A 20,812-nucleotide genomic window follows, 5' to 3' on the forward strand; every position below is an offset into this window, starting at 1 on the left:
AAAGCTGCACTAGCAGAAAAATGAGGCCAGACGTTGTGAAAACAAAAGGTAGAAAACAGCAAAACCTAGTGCTCTTAAATACCAGGGACATAGAGCTAGTTACTGCTTGCAATGGAACGTTTTGGGAGTAAAATGTACATGAGACCAGAACAAAATAAAGTCTTCAAAAAGGATAGTTTTAAGGAAAAGTACTGAAACTTTTGAAGAGCGTTAACAAAAGTGTTCCAGTTCACCAGTTCTGTGATTTTCTTTTTTCATAAAGCATCATGATTACAGTAATTTTGATGAACTCTAGTATTTAAAATATTTGCAGTATTTACAATTTTAGCAGGGTTACATTTTAAGTGAACTCAGATGCTTATTTACACAAGTTGCTGCTGTGGACTTTGGGTAATTGCATCCTGTAACCTGGTGTTAAGTATTTAAAGAGAAGTTTCAGGGTGGTGGTGTTATTGTTTTAAATTTAGCCACTATCAAAATTAGAAGCCCGCAAAATGAATACTTTATCATATTCAATATAAAAAGCCAGTTGAGGGACCCCTGGGTGGCTCAGTCTGTTAAGCATTTGCCTCTGGCTCAGGTCATGGGCCTGGAGTCCCTGGATGGAGCCCCCCATCCCTGCAACGTAGGGCATCCCAGCATCATGGGGGGGGGGTCCCTGCTTAGTGGGGAGTCTGCTTCTCCCTCTCCCTCTGCCCCTTTCCACTTGTGTTCTCTTTCTCGCTTGCTGTCTCTCACATAAATAAATAATCTTAAGAAAAGAAATAAAAAATAAAAAGCCAGTTCATCTCTTAGTAACTTTTTCTTTGGAAAAAGAGTCAGTTGGACTGTTAACTGTTACTCCCAACTGATTTATTTGCATTGTGACTTTAGAGTAGAATTCATAGGAATTGTTAGGAACCAGGGGCACGAGAACCAGCACCAGAGTTGATATAATTGTACAATACACTTTAGCAGACGGAATAGACTTCTTTTGTGTTTTGGAGCTTTACGAGTGACAGACCAGTACACTGTATGTATACCAACCCCCTGTCTGTTGGAGCAGTGGAATGTAGAAGGAAGGAAGGAGCAACTGCTGACTGATGAACCTTAGCCAGTCTCCTTTCTGTAAGGGCTGGAGATGTCACTGGTATCTAGGCAACAGGGTTGAGCCTGAGCCTCTGAGGCCAGCTTGCTGAGGTGAAAATTTTCCATTGTTTGGTTCATAAAGAGGATGCTCTGGGGAAGAATTTTCCCTTTAAGTTATTTTACCTAGTGAGATAGTTGCCCTAACACATTGAACACATTTTTGTACAGTGGAAGGTAAGCAGATGATTTCTCTTCTTTGGTTACATTTTAAAAAATGTTTTTGTATTTTAAATAATTCTATTTTTGCCAACTTGGATATCGAGTGGTAAAAGTAACCAGTAGTATTATATTTTGCAGTATATTCTGGTAGCAAGAAAAGGTCCTTTTTCCCAAAATTGAATTTATACTCCACCTCAGAATCTGAAGGAAGAAAGTCTCCAAAGTGGATGAATAGTCGGATTGGGTCTGTCATCCATCACCAGTTGGAGTTACTGACTCCTAGTCGATCTTATTTCATCTCACTGCCTGTCTTCCCCCATCTTAAAAACAAACAAACAAACAAACAAAACTTGAGTTTTTTTAGGTGGCATAGCCTCAGGATGTATTTTTCCGTGAGTATTTCATTGTGTATCTCTAAGAGAAAAGGAGCCGCCCGTTGAATCTACAAAAACTAATGATAATACCTTTTTCCCCACTTGAATACCTGGTTATGGTCAAATGTCTCTGGTTTTCCCATAATTTTTTTACAGTTGATTTGTTCATATCAGGATCCAGATAAGGTCTGCACATTGTTTTTGATTGAAGTATCTCTTTTGTTTCTTAAATTATATAGTCTCATTCTGGTTTTGGGTTTTGGTTTTTTTTTTTTCATTCTGTTTTTCTTGTAATTGTTTTGTTGAAGCAACTGTCATTTATCCTTTCGGATTTCCCCTATGCTGGCTTTTGCTGATCACTTCCTTTGCTTGAGACCTTTTGTCTACGGTGGCTGGGTTTGAAAGGGTCGCTCCTGTATATCTTCAGTGAAGATGTTGTGAAGGCTTTGCCAAGGCTCCCTCATAACTGAGCCCCAAACCATGAACCCAAGGTCTGTCAGGGACCTAAAGGGCTACACAGTATAAGACCCTCTGACTCCCTCTGTGTCGTGTAGTCCCAAAACTGTGAGCCCTAGATTTTCCATGTGAAACTGGGAGGAGATTCTGTGACTTCCAGGAGATTGTAGATATTCTGCCTCTTTGTCTCTTTACAGACCTCCTCTTACACCCTCTGCTCCCGGGCAGTTCACACCTATGGGGTCCCCGACCCAGCGTTCTTCCTTTTTTGTACATTACTCTTAGAGTGTCTTTTGTCTTTCCTTTATAGGTAACCCCCCAATCTGTTTCCACGTTAGGTTCACTCAAGCTTCAATCCCATTGTTCCCAACTATCTGCTGACTATTTCTTGAGTGCTTGACCATTCCCTTATATATAAGTGTCTGCAGCTCAGCGAAATGTCTTCTGAGCTGTTTCTGACTTCCTGAACCAAAACATCTTTGTTCTGACGTGGGAATGCTCAATATCTGACTCATCCCTCTAATTTGATTCCCCGTATTGGGTTCTGAAGATAGGGTCCACAGGTGCCCACACTCCAGTCTGTATGTGGAGTTCAGTGAGGGTGTGCATTTTTCAGGAGAGACCCACAGACAGATGTCTCAGATTCTCCAGGGGGCCAGTAACCCCTGAAGGGTTAAGAAAAGTGGTACACCACCTAACCATCTACCAAATCCTGTTTCTCGATTCTCACCCATCCTTCCTTAATTCCCTGTGGGGATTGGGCACAAAGCTCTGTGGGTACACTGGAGGAGGCAGGAGAATTTGAGTTGTCAGGACTGTTTCCTACCTCCCGCCCCAGGGATGAAGGAGGAGAGAACCCATGAGAGAAGGAAGCCCGTTCTGGGACAGGCTGGAGAGACCAGCTTGGTCTTGATCCTGATGGCCTCCTAGAGCTTGCAGTTCTGTTAGGGGTACTCTTGCTTTCATCTCCTTCCGCCTGCAAACTCCCAGGCTCAGGACTGTGAAGGCAGTGTTGCCTTCTCCTCTTTACCTTTGCTTTTGATATCTTCAAATACCCAGATTCTAAATTCATGAGCCCACAAGTTACCTGAAACACGTCTATAGGATAGCATGTAACAGAGTAGCTTGAGAGCTTTCTAAGAAGCTTAAATTTTTTTCTTCTCTCAAACCTCCTTTTTCACATAGGCTTTTAATGTGTATAAGAATTGTATCTCTCTGATTGCTCCTTAAGTAAGAACGTAGAAGACTCCTGTAAATGCTGGGTCCTGCTGCCACTGTCCGCCCCATGCCATCGCAGTAGAGATGCGCTGGGTGTCTGTGAAGCCAGGTTTTCTATTTCTCTCTGCCTGGTTAATTTTTCCTACAGAGAATGTCACTACCCTGCTCCACAATCCTTGGTGGCTCACAGGCATTACACAAAAGAGTGAAACAGTGGGTTCAACCTCTGTGCTCTGTCCCAGCGATTCTTCTACTTCTAAGGAATTTTCCTACAGAAATACTTCCAGAAGAGTGCAAAGACCGCTACAGGGACACTCAACTGCATTATTATTGTGATAAACTAGTGTCAGTTAGGGAAGTTAAAAATACATTATGATTTTGTGTGAATAATATGCTGCCTTTGAAAGGAATTCTATAGAGACAGATGGCTCCACTAAACTATATCCTTTTTGCTAAGGATATAGTTTAGTGGGGAACAGTGGCAGAACAGAACAAATGTTGAATGATCCTACTTGTATGAGAAACCAGAGTTGTCTGATTTGATTCGTAGAGACAGAAAGCTGTGTGGTGGTTGCCAGTGGCTTGGGGATAGGGGAACTGGGCAATTACTGTTTAATGGATACAGAGTTTCAATTTGGGAAGATGAAAAAGTTGTGGAATGGGTAGTGGTGGTTGTTGCACAACATTGTGAGTGTACTTAGTGCCACCGAACTGTACATCACAAAATAGCTTAAAAAGGTAAATTGTAGGGGCGCCTGGGTGGCTCAGTGGGTTAAGCCTCTGACTTCGGCTCAGGTCATGATCTCAGGGTCTTGGGATCGAGCCCCGCATCAGGCTCTCTGCTCAGCGGGAAGCCTGCTTCCCTCTCTCTCTCTGCCTGCCTCTCTGCCTACTTGTGATTTCTCTCTCCCTCTGTCAAATAAATAAATAAAATCTTAAAAAAAAAAAAAGGCAAATTGTATGTTGTGTGTATTTCATCACAGTTTTTTTAAAAGGTGAGAAAAATAAAGCTGATTTTCATTGGGGGAGAAAAGCAAAACAGCACAACCTGATCCTGTTTATGTAAAGAATAGAAGAGTGTATGGAAGCAGATCTGCAGGGTGAAGAGTGCCACCAGTAACGGTGGTCAATTTATCATACTTGTAACTGGTTTAAAAATCTGGGTTTTCTTTAAAGGCCAGGCAGGATGTCCCATGGCAGTCTGTTCCTCTGCCTGGCATTGAAGCCTCCGCTCTTCTCTTTCCTTCCAGGAGCACAAGCTTAGTATGCCCTTATCCGCTCCTGTACCATCGGTCCCTCCTTGACCTCCGTCTCCCCATGGACTCTTTGCAGGAGCTGTAGGGCAGTGGGCAGAGGATAGCCAGGCAGGCGGCTAGGTGTTTTACTCTTGTTCCTGCCTCAGAGCACCTCTGTAAAACTGGACCATGTCTGGTTTATAGATGAACACAGTCACCAGGAGGAGGTAAAGCACCATGTATATACCCTGGGATATTCAGGCAGGCCTGAATTTGAGATTTAAAAGAATTTTTTTTTAAAAGATTTTATTTATTTGAAAGAGAGAGAGAGATCACAAATAGGCAGAGAGGCATGCAGAGAGAGAGGAGGACTCTGAGACCATGACCTGAGCTGAAGACAGAGGCTTAACCCACTGAGCCACCCAGGCACACGTAAAAGAATTTTTTTGATACAATTCAAAAGTGTATAAACTTAGATGTACTTGGAAGTTGACTTTCCTACAATATTGGGGGTTTTTTTGTGTTTTTTTTTTTAAGATTTTTTATTTATTTATTTGACAGAGAGAGATCACAAGTAGACAGAGAGGCAGGCAGAGAGAGAGAGAGAGAGAGGAGGAAGCAGGCTCCCTGCTGAGCAGAGAGCCCAATGCGGGACCAATCCCAGGACCCTGAGATCATGACCTGAGCCGAAGGCAGCGGCTTAACCCACTGAGCCACCCAGGCGCCCCTCCTACAATATTGTTTTTAATTGCACATACTCATTTAGTTATTATCTAAAACAACGTGTTCCTTTATTTTTATTTTTTTTTTTTAAAGATTTTATTTATTTATTTGACAGAGAGAGATCACAAGTAGGCAGAGAGGCAGGCAGAGAGAGAGAAGGAAGCAGGCTCCCTGCTGAGCAGAGAGCCCGACGCGGGACTCGATCCCAGGACCCTGGGATCATGACCTGAGCCGAAGGCAGTGGCTTAACCCACTGAGCCACCCAGGCGCCCCCAACGTGTTCCTTTAGAAGTTAGATTTTTTTACTCACATATTTTGAGAATTCTGTTGCAGTTTGTCTGCGTGCATCTTTGGTGTTGTCATAGCCACATTTGGAGGTGCTCTCCTGAGCACTTGATCTTCACTCTTGGTGGCAGAGGTGTGACATTATCATTAGAGCCTCTACCCTGAGCTGGCTGTGATCTCTTCAGTGTGACCCTGTTAACTGTGTTGATTTTTTTTTTTTTCTATATAACAGCTTTACTGAGCTGTGGTTCACTTACCTTACAATGCATCCCAGAAGGAATCCTATGTCCCTCATCCCAGTATAGCTCCCCTCCCCACTGGCCATTAGGTCGTTCTGAAACTCTGCTCACTTTGGCCTGTTGTAAAGGCCACCACTGCACTCAGTTAAGCCCTGGAAATGGAGGGAGGAAGCAAGCTCTTCCTGCTGTTGGTTGTAGTAGTTTGCCCCAGAGGTGGTTGCCTTGGGACGGGGAGGCTGTAGCACATTACCATTTTGCCATTTTACATGGAGGGTTGGAGGGGAAATGAGGACATCTTACCCAGAGAGACTGTCTTGGACTTGAGCATCTGTGGTCCGCGTCTAGCTCAGATGCACCTTGGATTCATTTTCTGTTTATAGACCTTTTCTCCAGTCTGTTTCAAGATGATATGTTTTTGTTTGGTTGGGTTTTTTTTTTTTTTTTTTTAAGATTTTGTTTATTTGACAGAGCGTGAAAGAGGGAACACACGCAGGAGGAGTGGGAGAGGGAGAAGCAGGCTTCCCACTAAGCAGGGAGCCCAATGCAGGGCTCAGTCCCAGAACTCTGGGACCATGACCTGAGCCAAAGGCAGATACCTAACTGCCCTTGCCACCCAGGTGCCCCTGTGTGTGTGTGTGTATGTGTGTATATATATATATATATATGTGTGTGTGTGTGTGTGTGTGTTTATAAAGATTTTGTTTATTTGATAGAGATTACAAGTAGTCAGAGAGGCAGGCAGAGAGAGAGGAGGAAGCAGGCTTCCCACTGAGCAGAGAGCCCAATGTGGGGCTCGATCCCAGCACCCTGGGATCACGACCTGAGCCGAAGGCAGAGGCTTTAACCCACTGAGCCACCAGGTGCCCCTGTATATTTGTTTTTAGTGTAAATTTTCATAAACAGGGATCTCTTCTCATTGAAATTACACTAATACAGTCTTACAGGTAAGGATTAAGCTATGGCAATGCACCAGCATTATCAGTATGTGGTGGCTAAAAGTTAATATTCTAGTAACAAGAAAGAGTCTTTGTATTTAATGCCACTAAGATGCCACTTAGTTAAGATTGAAATAGTTGGGAGGGTGATAGCTCCTAAATGTAGTCTCCAGGTCAGAACAGGTAGCAAAACACGTGTAAACAAACAAATGTTTGAACAGAGGAGTTGTGCCTTGATTTGGTTTTAAATGTTTGTGAAGTGTAGCTGTTGCTGAAGCTGTATGGTTTGCACCTACAGCACCCTGCCCCCGGGAAAACAGAAACAACACTTCCAGCAGTTGCTCATGGGACCCTTACTATGGTAGGTCTTTCACTCTTTCACTTGGGTTTTTGTTGTTGTTGCCATTGCCAGGATGATCTCATCCCACTCCGGACGGAAGATGTCAGGCTTTGGGTAATGTTTTTGAAACCCTTGTGGTTTAGAGAAGGAGTTTCAGTACCTGCTGTCATAAACTCCGTGGGACAACTGAGGTCAGTCTGGGCCAGTTGGACCTCTTTCACAAACTTTCTCTGCACTGCTGGGTTTATTTGGTTGTTTGAACTCTTGTGCATGTATTTGACTGAAAATCATAGTTGATCAAACCGGGAGATCATTTAGTACTGTTGGTTCTGTGTATCCATCCATTTATGTTACTGGAGACACTCAGATGTGTTTTAGAAATCGAGTGTCTCATCCCAGGCCTAAGGAAGATTGTATTTCTTTTCATGAAGTAAGATGTGTTAGAAGCCAGAAAGTCTAGTACTGCTGTTTCTGCTCCAGGCTTTTCTAGCCCCAGCTGCACACTGGGAAATGAGAGGCCCCATGGACTGTGTGAGTTCCATCTTACTGTCTTAGGGGACGTAAAAATCTTGCACCTCCCTTCAAAGCTTATTTTATAAGAATAGTAGATTGTTTTTGTTTTACAAGTGTAAAACTAATGCTAGGTAGGGATTTGCTGCAACCCTCCTTCCTGCCTTTTTATCTGGGATTGAGATCCCACATCTGTGCAACTTTGGTGTCGTTGCTAAGGCTGCAGCAACGTTTGGTTAACCTAGCTCCGAGCCTGCCAGCTTTCACTCTGATGGCTATTTGTTCAATGTGCTTGAAACTTGGTTTCTGAGGATTGCACCTTAGCTCAGTCCTCCCCTCTAATGAGCAAGAAGTGATGCTAAGTCTCTGTGGAGGTCTCATTTGAGCTGCTTTTACAGGGTGCTCTGTGGAGATGTGTGGACCAGCACATGTTGGTTTTCATGCTAAACAGAGTCAAGACTGTTTCCTTGAGAGACTACCTGGAGTTACTCAACAAAGGAAGAAGAAGGGTGGATGTAATGTATTTGACTGCAGAAGGTATATTTTTATGAGCTCGAACGACCCAACAGGGAAGGCATACACCACTATTAAACCATTCAGTTGCACATTGCTGAGATTATGGTCCTCCTAAATTAGTCAGTTCTTCATGAACATTTTCAGGTTTTCTGCTTTTATGCTGTACTCATGTAAGGCAGTGAAAGGTGTCCTTCCATGAACAGTGTCTGTTTTCTGAGGTGAGTGCCTCTAGAGGAGAGATAGTGAAGTTGGTTGCCAACTCCCTGCTAAGGGTTTGGGTTTTTCTTGCTCTGTGTTCTTACCAGAGAGTATGGGAACACAAGTATCTTTTCCCCCAGGTCCTTTGAGGTGCCCCTGCCCTTTGTAGTACCTGTGCTAGGCCTTATGGGACAGACACAGTAACACCTTCCCAGGGTTGCATGCATGAGGGCTTGTGGGTTGATGGGGATGCTGCACCTCCCTTGGGAGGCCAGGGGAGGACTGTAAGCCTCAGATGCAGGGTCCTGGGGCATTTGGAAGAGTGAACCCTGCAGAGGTCCCAGGTGTGGCATGTGACAGACTCTGGACTCTGAAAGACTGATGGACGTGGCCAGCCGGTCTAGGGCAGGTGAGGGGTGGGAAAGGAGGGGACAGGCTGGTCCTCTTCCAGGAATGATTGTTTGCACTCTCAGAAGAGTGTTTTTACTTTAAAAAATACAGGAGGCTCTTTGTATAGACAAAGAAAGGGAACAAAAAGGTAAGGTGTCAAAAGTGGAAGTGCCCCCATTGGCCTTCCTTCCCAGTCCTCAGATGTGCTCTTGAGTGACTGAAATCACTGCCCTTCGCACAAGCTGGGGTGATTCTGAAGGAGTTAGCATCTGATTTGCTTCAGAACTGTGCGTGTATTTGAACTTGATTATCTCGAAATAAATATAGTAAATATTTTGCTATGCTTTATTTTGGAAAGAAATCTTAGGATTTCTGGAGGATGACTGGCAAGTGGCATAGTGTTGTGACCTGTACCACTGTCAGGACTTTTCTCATACCTGTGGCTCATTCTTTTCTTGCTGGTCATGGAGGAACACTGACACTTTGCAGAGTGGTTTGTGATGAAAGCTGCCAGATTGGGGGATGCCTGAGTGGCTTATTCAGTGCCATCCTACTCTTGGTGTAGGCTCAGGTCACAGTCTTAAGGTCATGGGATTGAGCCCCACATTGGGCTCCTGGCATTGGGCTCCACACTCAGGAGGAAGTCTGCTTGAGACGCTTTCTCTCCCTCTCCCCCCAACTCTTTGTCACTCTCAAATACATAATCTTAAAAAAAAAAAAAAAAAAAAGCTTCCAGATTGGTGCTGTGAGCCGGGGCCACTTTGTAGACCCGGGGCCACTTTGTAGACCCTTGAGGAACGTATTTACCTGAGTGGGGTTTTTTGCAAGAAGCCAGAGGAAATTGTGCCCCTTGGCCACAGGACCTGGTGCAGTGCAGGACACACCTTGTCCCTTCATCAGCAGGTACAGCACTTGGGGTGCTGGCCTAGGCAGGTCAGGGGTGCTCGGGTTCTGCGGTTGCCCATGAGGACTGAATCAGTTTTGGCTCTTGTGTTTCAGAGTATACATTCACGTGTCTCATTTGGTTTGGAAGCCAGCTGAGAGAGGAGTAGGGTTAAACACCGACTACCTTCAGAGAGCGTATAATCTTGCCTAAAGCCAGTGAGTGGACTTGTTGGCATAAGAGAGAACTGTGACTCAAAGTAGGAAAGTCCCTCAGATTGAGACCTCATGGCCGTTTCAGCTGCAATGTGAGGTGGTCATTTCTGTATGTTTCTGTTGTGTATGTTCCCTACAGGGTGGTGGGAGTCCTGGACTGCACCGAGGAGGAGATGGAAGGGATGGATCGCCCTTCAGAGAGGGGTAATGGGCTTTTTAAGGAGGACTGAAAAATTCTGGGTGTGTGTATGGAATACATTTAGTTCTTTATAAGAAAATGATACTCTGATAGGATGTGTGACACCAGAGTTAATAATTTCAACTTCCTTGAAGGAGTGGTGCTACAGTTTTAGCTAGAAAAAGCTGCCTTTTTTTTTTTTTTTTTTAAGAGTCTATTTATTTATTTGGCAGAGATCACAAGTAGGCAGAGAGGCAGACGGGGAGGGGGTGTGAGTAGGCTCCCTGCTGGCTCGATCCCAGGACCCTGAGATCATGACCTGAGCCGAAGGTAGAGGCTTAATCCACTCAGCCACCCAGAAGCCCCAGAAAAGCTTTTTTTAAAAAAAGATTTTATTTATTTATTTGTCAGAGAGCACAGGCAGGGGGAGCATCAGGTGGAGGGAGAAGCAGGCTCCCCACTATGCAAGGACCCTGATACGGGCCTCTATCCCCAGACCCTGGGATCATGACCTGAGTCAAGGCAGACACTTAACTCACTGAGCCACCCAGGCATCCCTAGAAAAAGCTTTTTAAGTTGCTATAACTTTGTAATTTAGCAGTGTAACTCTGATGAACGTACCTGTCGGTAGGCTGAAAGCTCCTTCTCATTTTCTTCCATCTTGGGACCCACTAGTCTTTCATTCCAGAAATCTGATCAGAGGCAGAGAGATCAGGCAGTGTGGTCATGCTGGTGGATCTAGAGAAGCATCCGAGAGGCTGCTGTTTCCCTTACAGAAAAGCTCGTCTGGATTTTTGGCACAGAATCTGATGTTTTACTTGTCCCTAAGCATTGGGGGAAGGATCTGCATTATTGTGGCTTTAATGAAATAATTTTATGGACAACTTAGAGCTTTTCCTTTATTAAAACTAGAATAAAATGTTAACGAAGGAGAAAATAAACACCCAGTGTTGGACCACAGGCATAGGTGTCGAATTGATGCGGAGCACTGTGTCTGGTCTCCCGGGCTCTGCTGCTTTGGCAGAGAATATTTGTTTAGTTTGAAAAAAGAAATCAGAAGTTCGCATTTCAAAAAGCAGAAAAATACTACAACCTGCAGTATTTTCCCCTACATTTTGGGGCAGCGTTTTGACTGCCTCTTCTGTGACAACAGTATTCTGATATTTCTATAGAAAGGACACACAGTTGCTTCCCTAGGTTGATGGCCATCTTCTTTCTATTATTGACAACTTAGAACACTTTTTAAAAAAAAAAATTTTTTTTTATTTATTTGAGACAAAGATCACAAGTAGGCAGAGGCAGGCAGAGGTTGGGGGGGAAGCAGGCTCCCCGCTGAGCAGAGAGCCTGATGCAGGGCTCAATCCCAGGACCCTGAGATCATGATCTGAGCCGAAGGCAGAGGCTTAACCCACTGAGCCACCCAGATACCCCATTAGAACACTTTCTTTTAACTTCCTAATTCATCTGTGCCATATAAATTTTTAGGATTGTTGTCAAATTTGGGAAATCTGTATCAAGTTTCTTTCATAGGTGAGCTGGGAGACTTGAAGGCTTTCAACATTTTTAATGCAGTGACTACAGGGCTTTGGAAGGGGGCAGGCAGCCATGACCCCTGTGAGTAGCTGGTACTTTGTTTTTAGTTTTTGTGTATGTGGTAAAATATACATAACATAAAATTTACCATTTTAACCATTTTTTTAAAAAAAAGATTTTATTATTTATTTATTTGACAGACAGAGATCACAAGTAGGCAGAGAGGCATTCAGAGAGAGGAGGAAGCAGGCTCCCCACTGAGCAGAGACCCCGGGATCATGACCTGAGCCGAAAGCAGAGGCTTTAACCCACTGAGCCACCCAGGCGCCCCATTTTAACCATTTTTAAATATATGATTCAGTGGCATAGCTGGGACTTTCTGCTAGTCTTTTCCTCTGTAATTCTTTGGACCTAGTTTAGATAATAATAGCTTATACAATTTTATATCTTGCTTTTAAACAATTTTCTCATATTGCTTAAAAATCATAAAATTAGTAAGCAGACTTTTCGTAATATCCTGATAGGCCATCATGGCACTCTTCTGCTAGACATGGGAGTAAGTACTTTCACAATGGGGTATAAGAGATGTCTTGATTGGGGACCGGGAGCACTGGGCTGGCTTTGTCCATGGAGTGTGCAACTCTTGATTGCAGGGTTACGAGTTTGAGCCCCACAATCGGGTATATAGAGTACTTAAAGATAAAATATTTTAAAAAAAAAGGTTGAGGGGGAAATGTCCTGACGGGGCTTAAACTCTGTGGCACAGTGGTAGAAGTTTTCCTGAGGTTGGTGTTAGTTCAATGCCCTGTACCCAGATGGGTCAGTCTGGTCAGCCCTTATCCTTGGTCAGCCCACAAGACAAACATTGATAGCTTTCCTCTTCCTTCCTGGTGTTATTTTGCTAAAACTCCTTTTTGTATATTCATTTCGTTACCAGGAGTTCTGCGTCATTTTACCCAGCCTTCCGGTAAATCCAAGGCAAAGTGAGGAATGATTTTCCTTCTGCATTGTCTTGCTAAGACACCTCATTAAAAGCTGGAGGGCAGACCCACCAGTGTTGCTGAAGGGGGCCTTCAGCAGAGACCCACCACCAACCCATGGCCTTTCTTTGCTTTGCCTGCAAAAAAGATGGAGATAATTATCTTTTATTTATTTATTATTTTTTTCTAAAGATTTTATTTATTTGAGAGAGAGCGAGAGAGAACACAAGCAACAGTAGCAGCAGGCAGAGGGAGAAGCATACTCCCCACCAAGCAGGGAGTCTGTGTGGGGCTTGATCCAGGACTCTGGGATCATAACCTGAGCGGAAGGCAGATGCTAAACTGACTGAGCCACCCAGGTGCCCCAGGGTAATTGTCTTTCTTTTTTTTTTTTTTCCAAAGATTTTATTTATTTATTTGACAGAGATCACAGGTAGGCATAGAGGCAGGCAGAGAGAGAGAGGGGGAAGCAGACTCCCCGCGGAGCAGAGAGCCCAATGGTAGGGCTCAATCCCAGGACTCTCCCACGACCTGAGCCAACGGCAGAGGCTTTTTTTTTTTTTTTAAAGATTTTATTTATTTATTTGACAGGCAGAGATCACAAGTAGGCAGAGAGGCAGGCAGAGAGAGAGACAGAGGAGGAAACAGGCTCCCTGCTGAGCAGAGAGCCCGATGTGGGGCTCGATCCCAGGACCCTGGGATCATGACCTGAGCCGAAAGCAGAGGCTTTAACCCACTGAGCCACCCAGGCGCCCCTGGATAATTCTTTTAATGATAACATTGCAACCTGAAAACCTTGGGTGTTTGGGATGTGAACTCAGTACCAACACATAATTTCTGAATGCTAGTTAGTATATTTGTTTTAAGTTACAGAATTTTAATCTTCTTGAGGCTACATTTTTTTTTTTAAGGTAATCTCTATACCCAGTGTGGGGCACGAGATCAAGAGTCCTGCTGTCCACCAACTGAGCCAGTCAGATGCCCTGAGGCCACCGTTTTTTTTTTTTTTTTTTTTTTTTTTTTGAAGATTTATTTAGTTGACAGAGAGGGAGAGAGACGCAGCGAGAGAGGGAACACAAGCAGGGCGAGTGGGAGAAGGAGAAGCAGGCTTCCTGCTTAGCAGGGAGCCCGATGCGGGGCTTGATCCCAGGACTCTGGAATCACGACCTAAAGCCACACAGGTGCCCCCGAGGCCACATTTTAAAAGTTTATTCTTGAATGACCATTCTTTTCTTGCCTGATTTTCTGCAAGAGAGAATTTTCTAAGAGATGGTCATTGCATTAGGAGCTTAAGTTTTGTTTCCATGAAATGTTTCCACAGCACCAGGTCCCAGATGAGTCTTTAGGTGCAGGATCCTTCATTTATACTCCCCAGTTAATGCAGCTTGATAGATGGGGAATTATAAATACAAAATTAACACTAGTTCAGTGCTCAGAATACATTTGGTCAGGTGTGTTGCATGCCTCATTTTAATAGTTGTACTCGCTGTATGATTAGTTTGGGTTTGGATAATTGCAGTGGGTGCCTTTTGAGTCTTCTGTTATCTGTGTACAGCAGGTTTTCATGACGCAGTAGTGACTAGAGGCATATCCTGTGAAGTACCTTCTCTGTGCTGGTGTTCTGGACTCTAGAGATTTCAGCAGTGAACACAGCAGTCAGAAATCTCTGATTTTATGGACTTTGTTTTCTGGTGGGGTCAGGATGGGGGATACAAAAAATAAATAAGACAAAGAAGACATGTAATATGTTAGATGATGGTGATAAGTGCTATAGAGAAATAAAGCAAGGTGTATTAGGGAGTGTAAACAAGGAGGTATGGTCCTTTCAGATGGGGTAGCTTAGGAGGACCTCATTAAAGAAGTGACATTTGCATAAAGAGCTGAAGGAGGTAAGAGAGCGGGCCAGAGGGATGCCTGGGAAAAGAATGTACCAAGCAGAGGGAATGGCAAGCACAAAGGCCCTGAGGTAGGCATATTTCAGGCATGCTTGAAAAATAACAAGGAAGCTAGAGTAATAGAAGATTTGATGCTGATTTTTGTTTCCTTATGGATTTTACAGAAAGGCTTATTGCACCTTTATGCTTCTGTTCTGCTTGTTTGTCTGTAAAGGATGCTTTTGCTTTGACTTTATAAGAATTTAAAAAGATAACCATGCAACTGGTAGAAGTCTGCTAAATATTAAGACCCTGATAAAAATTGGGTTTTCAGAGTGAGCAAATGCCTTTAGATTTAGCAGTGGGTGTCATGGATTTATAAGGGAAAACATGGCTGTCTCTGAAAGTCTGTACCATCTGGGAGTGCCTTCACGGAAAGGGGGAGTCCTTCCTTTGACCAAGATGGTGACCCAGGCATCTTGGCAGAAGTGTCTCAAGATGCTCAGTGTGAGGCAAATGAGCCCAGTTAGAATGGATGGGAAGGTAAATCTCAACCAAAGCATTTGCATATAGAAGCTATTTAACAGCTAATATGATCTTTTTTTTTTTATAAGATTTTATTTATTTATTTGACATTCAGAGATCACAAGTAGGCAGAGAGGCAGGCAGAGAGATGAGGGAAGCAGGCTCCCCGTTGAGCAGAGACCCCTATGCGGGGCTCAATCCTAGGACTCTGGGATCATGACCTGAGCTGAAGGCAGAGGCTTTAACCCACTGAGCCACCCAGGCACCCTAATGTGATCTTTTTAAGTCTGTTTTTTTTTGTGATTATTAAAATAATATGTACTTATGAAAATAAGGTAAATTAAAAAGTGTAAGAAAAAATTTAATCCCTATAAATTATACTGAGGTATAATTTATATACAATAGGACTCATCAATTTTAAGCCCAATTTGATGAATTTTGACAAATTTATGCAGTCATGTAATTAGTATCCCAGTCACAGCATATAACATTTTCATTACCCCTGAAAGTTCTCTTAGTCCCCTTGTGGTCAGTCCTATTCTCCTACCTCTGCAGCTGCTTAATCTACTTTTTAGAGTTGTGCTTTTTCTAGCATTTCTTATAAATCTAATCATATAATATATGATTGGCTTTTTTCACTTGCGTGCTTTTATGATGAATCTTTATAATGAATCAAGATTCCCTTTTATTGCTGAATACTGTTGCATGATATGGATGTACCATAGTCTGTTTATTCATTCACCCATTTGATGGATATTTGGGTTTCCACCTTTTGGCTATTGTAAGTAGTGCCTCTGAGATCATGTACAAGTCTGTGGACATTGGATTTCATTTCTCTTAGGCATATACCTATGAATAGGATTATTGGGTCATATAATAAGTATTTGTTTAACTTTCTAAGAAACTGCCAAACTGTTTTCCAAAGTGGCTGTACCACCTTTTTTTTTTTTTTTTTTTTGCGTTCCTACCAACAGTGTTTAAGAGTTTCAGTGATGTTGGTGGTATAGTCATGGATTGTGTAGTTGTGGGTTGTATGCAGATGCTGTATGGTGGTGGCCCTGCGGCTCACGCTCACGGAGAGGAGGTGTGAATGGTGAGTGTTGTTTTTCCACCATCAGGCTGGTGTGCCTCACACCATCCCCTGTGACTGTCCAACCCTGGGGCTTTTCTTGAGGCAAAGTAGGTGGCCCCAGCAGACCACATTTGTGGCCTCATTAACTAAATTCTAGATGAGTGAGCTTACGGGTTTTCATGAGTCATTGTTTTATTTGAAGTATTTATTTATTTTTTTAAAATTTTTAAAAGATTTTATTTGTTTGAGAGAGAGAGCATGAATGGGGAGGGCAGAGGGAAAGGGAGAAGCCCAACAAGGGGCCACATGCCAGGACTCCATCCTGGATCCTGACTTGAGCCGAAGTCAGTTAACCAACTGAGCTACATAGGCGCCACTCTTCGCAGTATTTTATTTTATTATTTTTTTAAAGATTTTATTTATTTATTTGACAGAGATCACAAGTAGGCAGAGAGGCAGGCAGAGAGAGAGGGGGAAGCAGGCTCCCTGCCAAGCAGAGAGCCCAGATGTGGGGCTCGATCCCAGGACCCTGAGATCATGACCTGAGCCGAAGGCAGAGGCTCAACCCACTGAAACCACCCAGGCGCCCCAGTCCGCAGTATTTTAGAAGCAAGGATATTAAAGCATTGTTTCCAGCAGATCCTTAAACCAGTCTGACAGATTTAGGGGGATGAGCTGTGGAGGAAATCTATGTCCTCCTGTCTTAGGCTGAGTTATATTCTGTTTTCCTTACCTGTTCATAGTTTCATGGACCAATGTGAGACGATGTGGAAGGCTAAAATAGATGCTAAATCTGAAGACCGTATTCTGTGGTTATTCCCCCTGTCCCTAGGCACAGAGCCCACACATTTTGCATGGGCTTCTCAGTAACTTCTAATACTTCAGGATTCCTGGGACACTGGGCCTTAGACCTCGGATGTTTAAAAATCATTGAGAGCTCAAACCACGTGTGGGACAGAGTAGTAGGTGAAAAAGAACAGGTTTTTGGGCACTTTTCTTTTGGCCTGGTTGAGGCCATTAGAGAGGGAGCGGATCTGCTGTGTGTAATCCTTAGGAAATTTGATCCTTCATTTTCCCACAGAGATGCAGCCTCTAAGGGAAGCTAGAACAAAAGCTCCACTTCTTCATCAGCAACCCCAAATGTGAGAAATATGTGGTATGGTGAAGCCATACCTAACGTTCATATTGAAAGACTAAACATAATTGAAACAGGGGTGCACAAAGGAGCATCTGGGTAGCTCAGTCAGTTAAGCATCTGCCTTCTGCTCAGGTTATGATCCCAGGGTGCTGAGATTGAGCCCTGGCATCAGGCTCTCTGCTCAGCAGGGATTTTGCTTCTCCCTCTCCCTCTCCCTTTCCCTCTGCCTGCTGCTCTGGCTACTTGTGCACGTGTGCTCTATTAAATCTTTTTAAATTTTTTTTTTTTAAATGGGGTGCCTGGGTGGCTCAGTCAGTTAAGCATCTGCCTTTGGCTCAGGTCATGATCCTAGGGTCTTGGGATCCAGTCCTACATTGGGCTCCCTGCTCAGCAGGGAGTCTGCTTCTCTCCCTTTGCCCCTCCTCCCACTCGTTCTCTCAATCTCTCCCTCTTTCTCTCTCAAATAAATAAAATCTTCAAAAAAAATTTTTTTTTAATGAAAGAATCATAAAATAGGACTTACCTTATATGTACAATGCAATTATATTTACTATTTTTTCCTATTTGATTAAAACAACTAGTTACCGCTCACTAATCGCATTATACCACGCACACAGTAGAGGTCTACTCCATGCCTCTCTTCTCCATTTTACAAACCTGAAAACCAGAACCCAGAGGGAACCAGGGACTTGGAGATGATCTCCAAGCAATTGAGTGGCTGAACTGGGACTAGAATCTGGCTCCACCTAACTACACAGTAATCCGTTGTCTCCCTAACTCCCAGCTCATATTTGGCAGTTTTCTCTGTCATCAGCTTGGCTCAGGCAAGGATTAGCCTTATTTTTCTTGCCTCTCTACCCAAGATGATGATGATTCTCCAGGGAGCAGTGTCCTGCGGACTGCCAGAGTTGGGTGCTGGGGGGAGGATGGCAAGGTGCCACATCATACCCAGCAGCTAATGAGTACACTGAGGACCTGGGAGGAGGTGATGGAGACGTTCACCAGGCCTGGTGGCCTCCATCCACCCCTATGCACCTTACTCCAGAGAGTTGCCTTGAAGGACCAGTTTTTGTTGTAAATTTTGCTTTAGGGTAAGGATGGGTGAGAGAGATGCCCAGAGAGAGATTCTTCCACCTAACTGAATACACTTAAAGGAAGTTTGAACAGAGTTGGAAAGGGATTTGCATTGGTATTAATATTACTCTGACGACAAAAGCAGTTTATACTTTAATGAAAGGCTTGGATTGTGTTTCTAAAGCCTGGTCCATGAGGGGTGTCTTGTGCATTGACAAATAATCTTGGTACCTGGTTTGTGCTTGGGTTCTGGCAGACCGACTGTGAGTCAGTACAGTAGCTTTTCTTTGGTATTGCTCCTACTCCAGAGGTCTTTTCAGTGGATTAGTATGAACTAGTCTGTGTAGACCCGAAGAAAGGGCTGGTGTGGCCAAGTGTCTCAGAGCTCCACCTTCTGGAGAGGGTCTGGAAATGGCTGGAATGTACTCATCCTTGGAGCTTAGAAACCTCCTCAGCACATGTCCTGCTGAGGGCTTCTGTGGTCATGAGAAGGTGGTGCCAGGAGAGAAATCAGGACCTTTGGTTTTTATCTCTGCGTATAGGAAAGCTTATTGAGTCCTAATCCTTGAGTCCAGTTGGGACCCACAGTCAGATCCTTCTAAAAAGAGATTAGCAATCGGTTTAAACTCTAAAAGAGGTTATGTATATAAAGAGAAAATATGCATGGTGAAGGCACCCTCTCACCAGGCTAAATGTCCCATGTAACATAAGAGGAGTGCTGTATCAGGGCACTAGTTTTAAAGACTCTGGGACGTAGAAGTGGCCCCGTAAGGTCCTCCAACAGATTGAGGTTCATTTGGGAGCTGTGGCTTATTGTCCCTGGCCCTGGATGAGTTTCCTCACTTCCCCAAATTAGCTTCATTGTTTGTAACAGAGAGAATAGTGTCTTCCTCACAGAAAGTATCCCAAGGACCAAATGAGGTAAGTTTCTGTAATGAGCCAGCACGTAGTAGGTGCTTTACTCACCCTAGAGGACAGTGGGCACATCTTCAGCAGACCTGTTCTCATCACCAGTATATCACTTGGGGTAATGGGAACTGGAAGAGTTCTCAATTAAGAACCCTACAGATAATGGCAATGCCCCACACCCTATAAGAAGTGCTAGTAGCAGCTGTGTAGTCTGTAAATTACAGACTGAAAACAGAGAACTAGCATGAAGTCCCTTGAAGTCAGTTGCATAGAGGTTGCTTTGCTGAGATCTGGGGTGTTTAGGGATGCAAAGTCAGGTCTAAGGCCCTGAACCTCAGGAGAGGATGGGAGCCCTGATTACTCCAGGAGCGCAGCTTTGGCTTAATGGTGTGCCCCAGCTTTTGGAGATCAGGATAGAACTGATAAAAATAGTCAGTGACCTAGAACACTGTGTATCTTTTTAAAAGGAGTTAGCCAGCCCTGATCGGTTGTTTTTAGATACAGACGTTAATGATTAACGCCAGGCCAGAGCTCCACTGTTAATAAGGTTAATGGGGCTTGTCTTTGGCCTTAGGGTTGAGGGGGAGGAGTGGACACCCTGGGGGAGTAAATCTTACCAGATGGTGAGTAAGCAGGTTTTCCCTTAAACTGCATTTTATAAAAACATAATTAATGACTAACAACCCTAATGTAATCTAGGATGATGAGTCAATGTAGGTTTCATCGTCTTTTATAACAAACCTACAACTCTGATGGGGGATATTGATAACCGGGAAGGCAATGGCATGTGTGGGGGCAGGTGTTTCTGTGGGCACTTATCATCCTCTCATTTTTTGCTCTGAACCTAAAACTACTCTAAAAAAATAAAAGTATTAAAAATATGTATGTATGGGGGCGTCTGGGTGGCTCAGTCCGTTTAGCACTTCCCTTCCGCTCAGGTCGTGATTCCGAGGTCCTGGGATTGAGTCCCCCGGCCAACTCCCCTGTTCTGCGGGGAGGAAGCCTGCTTCTGCTTCTGCCCCTGCCCCTGCCCCTTTCCCAGCTCGTGCGCTGGCGAATATGCGCACTTTCTCTCTCTCAAAATCTTTTAAAAAATGAAGTTAGTCTTACCAGAAAATGGTAAGGATTATGGGGCGCCTGGGTGGCTCAGTCGTTAAACGGCTGCCTTCAGCTCATGTCGTGATCCTGGGGTCCTGGGATTGAGCCCCACATAGGAGTCCCTGCTCGCCCGGAGCCCTGCTTTCCCTCTGCCACTCTCCCTGCTTGTGTTCCTGCTCTCGCTCTCTGTCAAGTAAATAAAATATTTTTTAAAAGAGAAAATGGTAAAAATTAATCTGAATTATTAGGTGTGAAATGGGACTTTACCATATCGTGGCTTGCATTTTTCCCGCCTAGTGGAGGGCACGGGCTGTTTGAGGACACCTGGGGCCAGTCCCTGCGAGTCGGAATCTGGCCCCGCCCCGCTGTAGCTCTGGCTGTTTGTTTCTGAGTGAGGAGGCGGGGCCCGGGTAGGCGGCGTGGGCAGTGCCCCGCCTGAGCTCGCGCTGTTTTTCTGCTGAAGTGCTCGCGGTTCTACGGCGGTTCCCAGGCCGCGTCCAATGCTATTGTCTCTTTGCTTTTGGCAGAGCGTCCTGGCCCGCGCAACCGAGGACTTGAGGCCAGACAGACGGACGCACGGACAGACGACAGACGGAGGACGCGCTGGCCGCTGGACCCCGCCGCCTC

General features: G+C 44.3%; 1 protein-coding gene across 1 annotated transcript in view; it reads left to right on the top strand.

The window, feature by feature from the left end:
• The window catches only part of PRKAR2A (protein kinase cAMP-dependent type II regulatory subunit alpha), a 146,769-nt gene extending 125,971 nt beyond the window's left edge, over window positions 1-20,798 (top strand). Inside the window, exon 12 of the mRNA XM_045080211.1 lies at window positions 20,713-20,798. The gene's annotated coding sequence lies outside the window, so the exon portion shown is untranslated. The remainder of the gene's footprint in view (window positions 1-20,712) is intronic.
• Window positions 20,799-20,812: the final 14 nt, after the last annotated feature.

Source organism: Mustela putorius, unplaced genomic scaffold (assembly GCF_011764305.1).
Source record: "Mustela putorius furo isolate JIRA1106 unplaced genomic scaffold, ASM1176430v1.1 tig00000095_pilon_pilon_pilon, whole genome shotgun sequence".
Lineage (NCBI taxonomy): Eukaryota > Metazoa > Chordata > Mammalia > Carnivora > Mustelidae > Mustela > Mustela putorius.